The 11,916-nt window shown below is 46.3% G+C and overlaps 1 pseudogene; it reads right to left on the bottom strand.

Annotated features, from left to right (window-relative positions):
• Window positions 1-1,845: 1,845 nt before the first annotated feature.
• On the bottom strand, window positions 1,846-11,535 carry LOC134016312 (beta-1,4-N-acetylgalactosaminyltransferase 3-like; annotated as a pseudogene).
• Window positions 11,536-11,916: the final 381 nt, after the last annotated feature.

Below are 11,916 nucleotides of genomic sequence, written 5' to 3'. Positions count from 1 at the left end.
TTAAAAAACAGTGATCTAAATGGCAGCTAAATCCACATGCCATGTGTGCGTGTTGCACATTTACATATTTTACATATACAGTATATATTTATATATTTTTATATCAAAATATTTTATATGTGATATTAAACTGAGGTCCTGATTCACTTCTGTCATCTATCATAAGAGTAGTAGTATTAAAAAGATGTTCCAGGCCAAATCCTCAAACTGGTTTTCTTATCCAACTAACTTTATAGCCACTTGACTAGCCAATCCCTTTCCATTCCTACCCGTCTCTCAGTGAACTTTCTAGTTAACATAACGGTTAATAATATCAACTGTCACCATCTGCTACTTCATGATAGACACATAAAATATTCCTAAGCATTACATGAGAGCAAAGCAACAGCCACTACATTAACTACAGGTCCCCGGTTTAGAGATTTCTTTCCATCAGAAAACAGCATTGATCTTGGTCCTGCACATGGATTATTTTCAAATGTCAGTGACAGTACGGTTTTCTTACCCAAACCTATTTGACCATATTTGATGAATACAGTAAAGGCAAACAATGCATTGACTTTTAAAATCTGTATAACTTAACAGATAAAATTAAGTAAAATAATTCAATCAAAACTTTTTTAAGACTTAAAATTGTCTCAATGGTTAAAAAAGTCACTGTGAGTTAGCAAATGGAAATAATCACCAATCGGCTTTTGATTGTCAGACTGAAGCCCTCACAGGTGAAATTCTGTTTAAAGTGCCATATCTTGGTGCACAACACGAAATGACCAATTCCTTACACATAGGTTTGCTTATGAAACACCTGACAAAGCTCAACCCTGATTTGTCAAAGATAAGCAAAGAGAATGGCTTCCCGCAAACAATGAGGGTTCTTACTTGTACTAACAGTTGCACCATTCAATTAAAAAAAAAAAGCAAAAAAAAAAAGCATAACAAATCAGTGTTGTATGGGTAGTGCTTAAACAGGCTGCTTACTACCCATGTGTGAATTCATAATCTGATATGAACTCTATATGCCACAGCTATGACATTAGCATATCTCACTTATGAATGATATATGTGCGTGCATACTGAAGATATGAAGTATTCTGATGATTTGAAACTGAACAAATTTGGTTAGGGGATTCAACCCACTGTAGCTTAGGGGGGAGCCAGTTTTGGAGTCAGCAGATGGATGCAGGATTTTGGCTGCTTGTTTCCTGGTGACTTTGTGCAAAGACAACCCCGACAGGGGAGCTGTTTATCAGACAATGTGACAGGGAGACAGACAATTATGCCTGAATTCAATCAGGACAACAAAAAATAAAACTTTAGTCCCTCTCAGACAAGCACCTTTCGTACATACTGTAGTCAGGAACGAGCGCCTTCTAAAGCCTAGCAAAAACCTTTTATAAAGGCAACTAGATTAGCATACCAATCATATATTATATTGATATTACCGTTACTGTAATCAAACATTACTTTCAATCAATGTCAAAATACATAATCAAGGCTAATTCATCATCGTCCATTTTTAAAGAAATAGTTAGAAACACAATATAAAAACAGAAAAAAATAAAATAAAATCAGTAGTATTTTCTTTTTTCCACCTCTCTATAAAATATCCTACTCCAGCACACGACCGTGGTAGTAACTGTTCGTACCGAAGATCACAGCCCACGGAGAGCTTGAGTGACAAAGAGTCTCTCTCTCTCTGAGAGTCCAGAAACCCCTTGGCCCCACCCCTTCCATTGATCCCCCAGCAACACAAGCAGTGATTGGTGAGTGATGCCGGGGAGGGCGTGGCTGACTGAGGCACCTCGGAAAAGGCTGCCGTGTGGCGCGACCCTTTCGTTTCCGTGGTTACGTGACTTTGAGGGACTGTCGGTTCCACATGCCTCGCTTGGAGTGGTAGTGGTGCATAAAGTTTCTGAGGTAGATTCTCTCCACTTCCAGCCCGGTCTGTAGGATCCTGCGTGTGAGAGAGAGGGGGACATCCACAGCAGGGATTAGCCTTTTTTACCTGAGCAGGTTATGGGTTGAGACTGGGATCATCAAATCATGCTCTTTCAGCGCGCTTCTCCCTGGTTATGGGTATGCGCTTTGAACTTAGTTGTAAGTCGCTCTGGATAAGAGCGTCTGCCAAATGGCATTAATGTAATGGTCTTCCAGGTCTGAGAACTGCTGGTTTTCCAGGTGTGAAGACAATCTGGCAAATCAGTCGCACTAATTGTTCAGCTAATTACCTGGGAGTAAAGAAAAACAGGGCCGGATTTGGATTTGAGGTCCAGATTTGATGATTGTTGGGCTAAGGTAACAGTACTTTTTATTCCATATAATTTATTAACTATATGAACCCAATGAAACCCATGTTAATTAATTAATTAATTAATTCATTATCCTAACCCGCTTATCCTGAACAGGGTCGCAGGGGGCTGGAGCCTATCCCAACATACATTCGGCGAAAGGCAGGAATACACCCTGGACAGGTCGCCAGTCCATCGCAGGGCACACACACCATTCACTCACCCACTCATACCTATGGGCAATTTAGACTCTCCAATCAGCCTAACCTGCATGTCTTTGGACTGTGGGAGGAAACCGGAGTACCCGGAGGAAACCCACGCAAACATGGGGAGAACATGCAAACTCTGCACAGAGAGGCCCCGGCTGACGGGGATTCGAGCCCAGGACCTCCTAGCTGTGAGGCGGCAGTGCTACCCACTGCACCATCCGTGCCCCCCCCCCCCCATGTTAATTGCTTCTATAAAATTAGTTTTCAGCCAGCAGAGGATGGGCTGCTCCTCTAGGGCCAGGTTCCTCCCAGGATTCATTCCAACCGGGGAGTTTCTCGCCACAGTTTGGGGGTTCTGAGCTCACCTGTCCAGCAGCTCCCAGTCCTCCCCGCCCCAGCGATCCCGGAACTCTTTGGTGTTCATCCCGCCGGCAGCGTCCAGGTCAGACTTATAGATCCCGAGCAGGCCGAACCCGTTCACCTCCCAAAACCCTAAGGGGAACAACAGAGAAGAATCAGTCGACCGCTGAGTGAAGTATTATCAATATAAGACAGGACAGAGGGCAGCGGAAGATAGGAATATGTATTACATTACATTAATGGCATTTGGCAGACGCTCTTATCCAGAGTGACGTACAGTTCATTAGACTATGCAGGAGACAATCCTCCCCTGGAGAAATGCAGGGTTAAGGGCCTTGCTCAAGGGCCCAATGACTGTGCAGATCTTATTGTGACTACACCGGGGATCGAAACACCGACCTTGCGGGTCCCAGTCATGTATCTTAATCACTAGCTAACTATGTCCACAGTGCAGTGGTCAGCCAGATCAAGCCTGTGTGAAAAAATTGTACACTAAATATACTCAATATAAATTTTAACTATACTTCAAGAAAAAGAGTATACTTCAAGTACACTTCAGCATACAGTTTTTTCACACAGGTAACATAAACTCACCATGTTCCGAACACCAAGTTAGCTCACCATGTTCCAAACAGTGCAGGTTTTTGCATGTACGTAAAGTATAATTCCTTCTGTTTTCATAAAAACTTGGTACGAGTCACATATGCTAGAGACTATGAACCAGGCAGGTGGTGTTCAGACCATCATGAGCTAACAAAGTGTTGTCATGTCCGAGATAGTCAATACGTAACCATAATCATAAAACACGTTCCCTCAGGAGAAAAACTACCGCTGAACGGACGTTAACTTCTGGTGGAAGCGGCCGCTTCCCCGTGTTCTGTTCGGAACACGCCGAGTTTATGTTACACAGCGTCTAGGAGAGAGGAGTCGATTGGCGTTTGGCGCGTTTGAGACGAAACTCAGTGAGACACCACGCACCGTCGGGCTCCCGCGGAGTGGCCCCGCATTCCAGCCGCAGGACGATGGGGGCGAACGCCATCTTGCCCTCCACGCAGTGCTTGCGGATGCTGTCGATGATGTACTCGGGGAAGTGGATGTGCAGGTCACACAGGAACACGATGCTGTGGTCGTCCTGGAAATGCACACACACGCGGAGGGCGGAGCTTGAGAGGGCATTATTACGAACCCAAAACAGACTGAAAAACATTTGCACTCCGAAGAGGCTGTTTGCAGGTGTGTATAAGAAATAAACCTGATCAAATCAGTTCTTAACACTAAAAGTTACCACAAGTATAGCTTATAATATTTCTTATTATAATATTTTGTAATAAGAATCAAAGTATTTTGGAAATGCTTCTCTGCATAAATACACTGCTGAATGAATAAAACTGCAACAGGAGACATACCTCCAAGCTACCTAGATCAACATATATTAATGAGAAATATTAATGTTAGTATTTACTGCAAGATGAGCGAGATATTATGCTGAGTGTCTCAGTCTGTATTGTTAGCTGAGTATAACTGCACACATTGCATGTGTGACTGCTTCCCTTCATACTCACGGGAATGAGGTCGATCCAGCCTGAAGGCCTGCTGATCTCTCAAAGTTTCCACTCAGCTTCACATACTGGTACCTGGGGACAGATGGGGAGGCCATTAACCCCTTGTACTGGATTTATCTCTGTGTACAATTGTGTGTGTGTGTGTGTGTGTGTAAGCACACCAGTGCACACGCATGAACAGAAGAGCACTTCTGACCATTCATTCCACACTTTGACCCCAATAAAAATTCCTCCCCTTCAGCAATCGTTCAGCTGCACTTTGACCTCCAGACGACAGCGAGATGAGCCACCGGTTCTCCCAGCCCCCAGGGTGCGCTGTACTCAAGCGAACGGCTAAATCTGGGGTTTCTACCACCAGCCTACCTGGGCAAGGCCGAGCTCCTGAGCTCCTGCTCCACGTCCATGTCTGTGCTGCTGTAGTCGGTGATGATGATGTTGAAGTTTCTGTCCCCGGTGTCCTTGTACAGCTGCGCCATGTCCTGGATGAACTGCCTGACCCACCGTGCCTGGTTCTTCACTACAGAGGATGAGCACAGATAGAGAGGTGAGCGCACTTTCCAATGCACTGAAACTTTTAACAAGCTTGCTCAGGTTACAGTCCCTGAGAGTTTCAAATTCAGGTCCCCATAAATCAGCCCAATCATGTAATCTGTAATGGTACTGGCTGCACGGACAAAACGTGTTTAAGTCTTGTAATGTGATTTAAAATCTAATGTTAATATTTCCTATTTCCTATTTCCTCATGAGTCAAAGTTTTTCATCCCATTGGCAATATTTTTTGTCTTAATTAGAAATAAGATTTAAAATAGAAATATAATGTCTAAATATAGGTAATGAATATTGTTTATATTGACTTTTTAATTGGTTTTTGCAGTGTGATGCAATTTGCTTTTACGGACAAGCTAATTTAGCTCTTCGCGTTACCATAGCCCACCTGAAAACACGCCCTGACAACTCCCCCCTCCCCCCCTGCGCTAAAGAGCCGCAAATTGTGGGTAAGCGGGCGTCCCTGCCGCGTCTGACCTGGGACGATGAAGTGGACGGTGGCGGAGGGGTTCCAGGCGAAGCCGCGGGGGTCACACAGCACCTGTTCAGGCGGGGCCTGCTTGCGGCCGCCCTCCAGGCCGCGGGGGCGGCTACGGCGGCGGAGCAGGTAGACGTAGCGCGACAGGCGCACGCGCTCCCCGCCCCGCTCCAGGAGCTCCAGCTCCAGCAGGTAACGGCTGCCGAACGACGGGTCCACCCGCTTCTCCACGTTCACCACCCGCAGCAGGGAGAACCGCCTGGGGGGGGGAACAACCGTAAAAAATGTAAAAACGCTGAACGCTTCTTAAAAATGCTTCAACTCGGCTTAAACTATGCTCAAATAGTCCTTTAAAAGACTTTTTAAGTACTTAAAATGCTTAAACTGCATAAAAATGATTAGATTTGATTAGATTAGATTAGGTTTGTATGTTTGTAACTTTACTAGATAACTAGTTCTGCTGGTTATTAATACAATCAGCTCTTTACTTTGTTTGTAGGTACACATATAGGTGTACATTAGTACTTGTTAGTTACACTTTGGAATTATTTACTTAATGTATTTAAAGACAATTAAAAAGTATAGCGGAACTCTCGCACATTCGCACACTCTCACACACACACACACACACACACACACATTACCCAGGATGCTTTTGGTTGAGCTTCTTCATGAATCTCTCCACCACGGCGAGCGCGTCCTCTTGCTTCAGCAGCAGGTTGCCGGACACGTTGCAGCTCAGGTCGATCCAGTCGGAGCGCAGCGAGTGGAAGTCCAGCGGGTCCACCTCGAAGGTCTGCCCCCAGTTCACTTCCGGGTCGAAGGCCGGCGCCTCGGTGGGGTCGTAGCCCTCGTACTTCAGCATGTCGTCGTCATCGTACGCCTCTGCGTCATCCAGCTTCCAGAGCCCGTCCTCATCCTCTTTCAGGTCCATGGCGCCTTTCTCTCCCACCTCCTCCTCCTTCTCCTCTCTCCTCACCCCGGGAGCTATCTCGGGCGGCTCCAGAACGTGAAGGACAGCGTTGTTCTGCTCTGGATCCGCCTGCTTCTCCTCCACCTCGTTCCCTTTCAGGTCCTTCCACCGCTCTTTTGGGATCCAGCCCTTCCTGATGGCGTTGTCCTGGATTTCGATCTGGGACGCGTTTGCTGACGTCCTCAGCCGTGGTTTCGGGCGGGGTTTGTGGGGGCCCGGGGGGGCTCGGGGGGGCACCGGCAGCTTCGCGGCCATCGGCGGAGCCAGTCGTTCCAGGTCTCGGTGCAACGTGAGGTTTTTAAGGCTGATCGGCTTTTCCAAAGCCGCCATTTTGTTGTCATTTGCTCCCCCGGGCACCAGGCGGCGATCAACGTGACCCGGATTCTTTCCATGCGCTTGCACTGGGATGGCAGGCTTACCCTGCCTGGGCTGTTCAAACTGTGATGAATTGTTCCCCAGAGGTAGGAGGCCGTGTGGTAAAGGGCCCAGCCTCTCAATTAGACCGATTTCACTTTTCATACTGGACTTTTTCCTCCTCTGAACTTTGACCTCTGGAATTTCCCTTTGAACCACCTCAGGCGGCTGGGGTAGTGCTTCCTCCTGGACGCTGGCTTTGTCCCGCCTCTTCCTCTTCTTCACGAGCCTGGGCCCGTCAGCCAGGCCCACAGAGAACAGCTTCCTTTTGCGCTTGAAGGTGTAGTCGTCGTAGTCGTCGCCGTAGTCTGGAAGGTCGTTGGATCGTTTGCGGGCCCCGTCCTCTCCATCTTCCCCCTCGGGGTCGTCATCCTTGGGAATGTCCTCGTACCTAATATTGTCCTCCAACTCGTCAAAACCTGGAGGCAGAAAGAAAAATCGCTTTTCATTATGACCAATTTCACCGAGTTTGAACATATTTCACAAAGGCCCAATAAATAAACCCAGGGCAATTTTGTCAATTTGGGGTGAAAGATTTATGTTCTGGTAGTGAGGCATTATATTCAACATTTTCTGTCACAAAGTAATTCACTGCAGTCCAAAGCAGCCATGAAAATATGGACAACATTGTTATTAATGTTTTAATGTATTGTTATATTCTGCGAAATCCAATAAAAAAAACAGATTATTCCTGCATACGGCACATTCGTACAATAATATTATTTAATACTGTGACAGCTGTACTGCCACACTATGCTGCTCACCATCAATCTACTGTTATTTAATTCTTGGAAGGAAAAAAAAAAACATTAACACCGAGTTCTGCATTATACAGCATGCTGGTCATTTGTATCTCAGGCTGGGAATGCTTGAACTTTCGAGCTTCAGCCGTATGCTAGGTATGGACGTGTGGTGTGGTTATTCACAATGTGAGTAATGAGTAGAACTAGTGTCAATAGAAAGTCATCTAAACGTACAACGAGAGTGAACATGCTGGCACACACTAGCACAAACGTCTTTCGTTGAAACTGCACTCCTGACCTTTTACAATGCTTACTTCAGCATGGGATGTATGACTTCACATTCCTGCAGTGTTATAACATTGATGTTAATGACTAAGGAACAAGACACGTGCGGTCTCTCTACCTGCCGTGTCCCACGGAGGACGTGCGTCTTCATAACCTTCGGGGACGTCCAGTTTCATGTATCTATAAAACCCATACCTGCCAAAAGAGTACTGAAAAGTTCAATAACATGGCACATATTAAATTACACTAGCTTCAACAAAAACATTGACAACAAACAAACTCGCAGTATTGTTCTTATTCAGCTGCTAAGCTTTAAGTCTGTATGTTAGATATATTATACATATTTTCATATCCATATCTTTTCCATGGTCACATTTCACACAAAATGTAATTCCATACTATACTACTACGTTTACATAATTAGTCTCTATAAAAGCCGTGGCAGGCTTGGGCTGTCAATGTCAATGGCTACTTGACTGTAGTGACTGTGGTGACATAGCCACCTTGTGGTGTGGTGCAGTACTGTGCTAAAAACAGAGTGATGTAACCTCCCCTAGCAGTGGTTAAGGTACATAACTGGGACCTGCAAGGTTGGTGGTTCAATCCCGGTGTAGCTACAATAAGATCTACACAGCCCTTGAGCAAGGCCCTTAACCCTGCATTGCTCCAGGGGAGGATTGTCTCCTGCTTAGTCTAATCAACTGTATATCACCCTGGATAAGAGCGTCTGACAAATGCTCACATGCTTTTACCCGAGCTTACCCGAGCACCAACCTAACTCAAGCCAACATTTCGATCCCCATAAAACATTTCCCAAACGCTGCAAAACAAAACCATTCAGAGTGAACTTCCTGTTCAACAGAAAGAATGTTCTAGCTATTGAATATGCCGTGCATCTTGTTGTTGCAACGTGCCTGAACTGGGATTACATTGTGCCATTGCAAGAAAAGGTATTTTTTTCCTGAAAAAACTGAATCTAGGAAGAAAATAAAAATCTTGGAAAACGTAGCACTGCTTTGGATTTATGACTTTTTCAGTTCATGGAAAAAACCTTTTACATCATTTTTATATTTAAAATTGCATTATTAAATAGCCAGGCCAGAAAGTAGTTACCTCTTTATGTACTGTGGATTGGCGTGGTAAAAGCACTTGTTGTCGGTCTCCATGTGCGTTAGTCTGGTGTAGTCATTGGGGTAGATATAGGACATGTAGACCTGTCAATGGGAGAACCACCAGCATTAAATCCCAGACACTAACACACCTTATAACTATAGCCTACAGGACAATCATTTGTGATTGTATGACAAAATACGTGTGTGTCCGCTGACTTTCTTACTGAAAGTATGTGTACAAGAGAGCAGTGACAAGCAAACCAAATCAAGGCTCAGCAGTGCGAAAGACTCCTTCCCCTTGGTAAGAAAGTTGAAAGCATGTCCATTCACATTTTGACAAATATTTCCCTTTAACCACAATAGTACCACAGCTAACACAATACAGCAAATACATTTTCATGTGGGTGAGCTCTGTCCTCTGATTGGTCCCACGGAACCGTGTGACATATTGTGGGGCAGGCGGAGGTGGTACTCACGAATTGCAGGCCCTGGTACCTCAGCAGGGGGTAGCCCTTGATGATGTAGCTGGGCCTGTAGGTGCAGTCCGGCAGGAGTTTGTTCAGGTACGCCTCATTGATGAGTGGCACTGTGCAGAGGTAGTAGACATAACGCAAGTGAAACAGAGAAAGCCACAACTCTCACAGAACACGAGGACAGCCAGGTCATGCCAATGTCATGGAAACGACTAATCTCTGGTCAGTCGTGCAGGTCTCTACCAACTCCCTTTAAATCATAAGCAATCATAGACTGGAGTGGATTTATATCAATCAATATAACTAAGTGCAAATTGAATTATGTGGTTCCTGATGGGGAGGGAGAGAGTGAGACAGAGAAGAGACCAGAGCAGAGAGAGACTGAGACAGAGGAGACCAGAGCAGAGTGACAGTGAGACAGAGGAGACCAGAGCAGAGTGACAGTGAGAGAGTGATACGGAGAGGAGACCAGAGCAGAGAGAGTGAGAAGGAGAGGAGACCAGAGCAGGGTGACAGTGAGACAGAGGAGACCAGAGCAGAGTGACAGTGAGAGAGTGATACGGAGAGGAGACCAGAGCAGAGAGAGAGTGAGAAGGAGAGGAGACCAGAGCAGGGTGACAGTGAGACAGAGGAGACCAGAGCAGAGTGACAGTGAGAGAGTGATACGGAGAGGAGACCAGAGCAGGGCAACAGTGAGAGAGTGAGACAGAGAGGAGACCAGAGCAGAGAGAGAGGGAGAGAGGGAGAGAGTGAGAGAGTGAGAGAGTGAGAGAGTGAGAGAGTGAGAGAGTGAGACAGAGAGGAGATCAGAGCAGAGAGAGAGTGAGAAGGAGAGGAGACCAGAGCAGGGTGACAGTGAGACAGAGGAGACCAGAGCAGGGTGACAGTGAGACAGAGAGGAGACCAGAGCAGGGTGACAGTGAGAGAGTGATACAGAGAGGAGACCAGAGCAGAGAGAGAGGGAGAGAGTGAGAGAGTGATACGGAGAGGAGACCAGAGCAGGGCGACAGTGAGAGAGTGAGACAGAGGAGACCAGAGCAGAGAGAGAGGGAGAGAGGGAGAGAGGGAGAAGGTGAAACGGCGGTCGCTCACGCTGGTGCAGGCTGTCCCGCCGGTCCTCCCGCAGCATGTCCGCGCCGTGGGCGGAGGTCCTCGCGCTCTCGGCCGCCATCTTGGCGTGACTGGCGGCCGTCTGCGGGATGTGGCCCACCTCACTCAGCAGCAGGCCGGACTCGTCTGAGAGGGGGGCAGGGAGCGGCACGTTACATCACCGTTACCCAGAACACCCAACGTTTTGCAATACACCACTCGAGGCTGTGCTGCATCGCTGCATAGTGAATAGTCACAGCTACAGGGGTGTATGGCTTGGGTGCTTGGGACCCCCTGTAGTCATGACTGTATTCACCAGCACGGCCTTCACAGCTGTATTGCCTTTATAAAATGGCTACAGCATGTAGAAACAATTAATTGATAACACAATATTATTTATTTTGTCATATTATTTGTAAGTAACGGTGTGTGCGTGGAGTGATACTGTTTACAAACTGGCTGTTTGACTGTTACTGTATCAGATTTGCAAACAGGATGTGGTCTCAGCCAATCAGCTTCAATGATCAAAACAAACCATTAAATAATGTGATGCAGTCTCATAGTTTGTCGAACAAACTAAACCAAAAAAACAACTTCAAAAAGGCCAGGATGTGCAGCTGGGATGGGAGTGGCTCTTAACCCCTCCACTGTGCCGTTCACAGGGCGGAAATACTGCAGACAAAAGCCAGACTGGCCTCTCAACACCACAGCCCAGATCAGCAGAACATCTCTGTTGTACTACTTACTTGTGTAAAGGGAAATGTACTTGGAGCCGATGATGCTGAACCGCAGACCATCCGGCTGCACTTGCCACTGCGGAGAGAGCAAACACAGTCAGAGAAAACATCCCACTGTGGAGAGAGCAAACACAGTCAGAGAAAACATCCCACTGTGGAGAGAGCAAACACAGTCAGAGAAAACATCCCACTGTGGAGAGAGCAAACACAGTCAGAGAATATATCCCACTGTGGAGAGAGCAAACACAGTCAGAGAATATATCCCACTGTGGAGAGAGCAAACACAGTCAGAGAATATATCCCACTGCGGAGAGAGCAAACACAGTCAGAGAATATATCCCACTGCGGAGAGAGCACAGTCAGAGAATATATCCCACTGCGGAGAGAGCACAGTCAGAGAATATATCCCACTGCGGAGAGAGCACAGTCAGAGAATATATCCCACTGTGGAGCGAGCAAACACAGAGAAAATATCCCATTTTTGGAATGCCCCCCCCCCAGTCAGTGTTCTAGAAGTCCATTGCTTTCAATCTGAACTTCGTTCCAATTATCTGCCAGTAACGATCATCATTAGAATGTTCAGGGAACATTCTTATCTCCCATTTGTGGTTTTAGATAGATAGATAGATAGATATTTTATTCATCCC

This window comes from Osmerus eperlanus, unplaced genomic scaffold (assembly GCF_963692335.1).
Source record: "Osmerus eperlanus unplaced genomic scaffold, fOsmEpe2.1 SCAFFOLD_285, whole genome shotgun sequence".
In the NCBI taxonomy this organism is placed as follows: domain Eukaryota; kingdom Metazoa; phylum Chordata; class Actinopteri; order Osmeriformes; family Osmeridae; genus Osmerus; species Osmerus eperlanus.
This window is presented reverse-complemented; position numbering and strand designations above follow the sequence as displayed.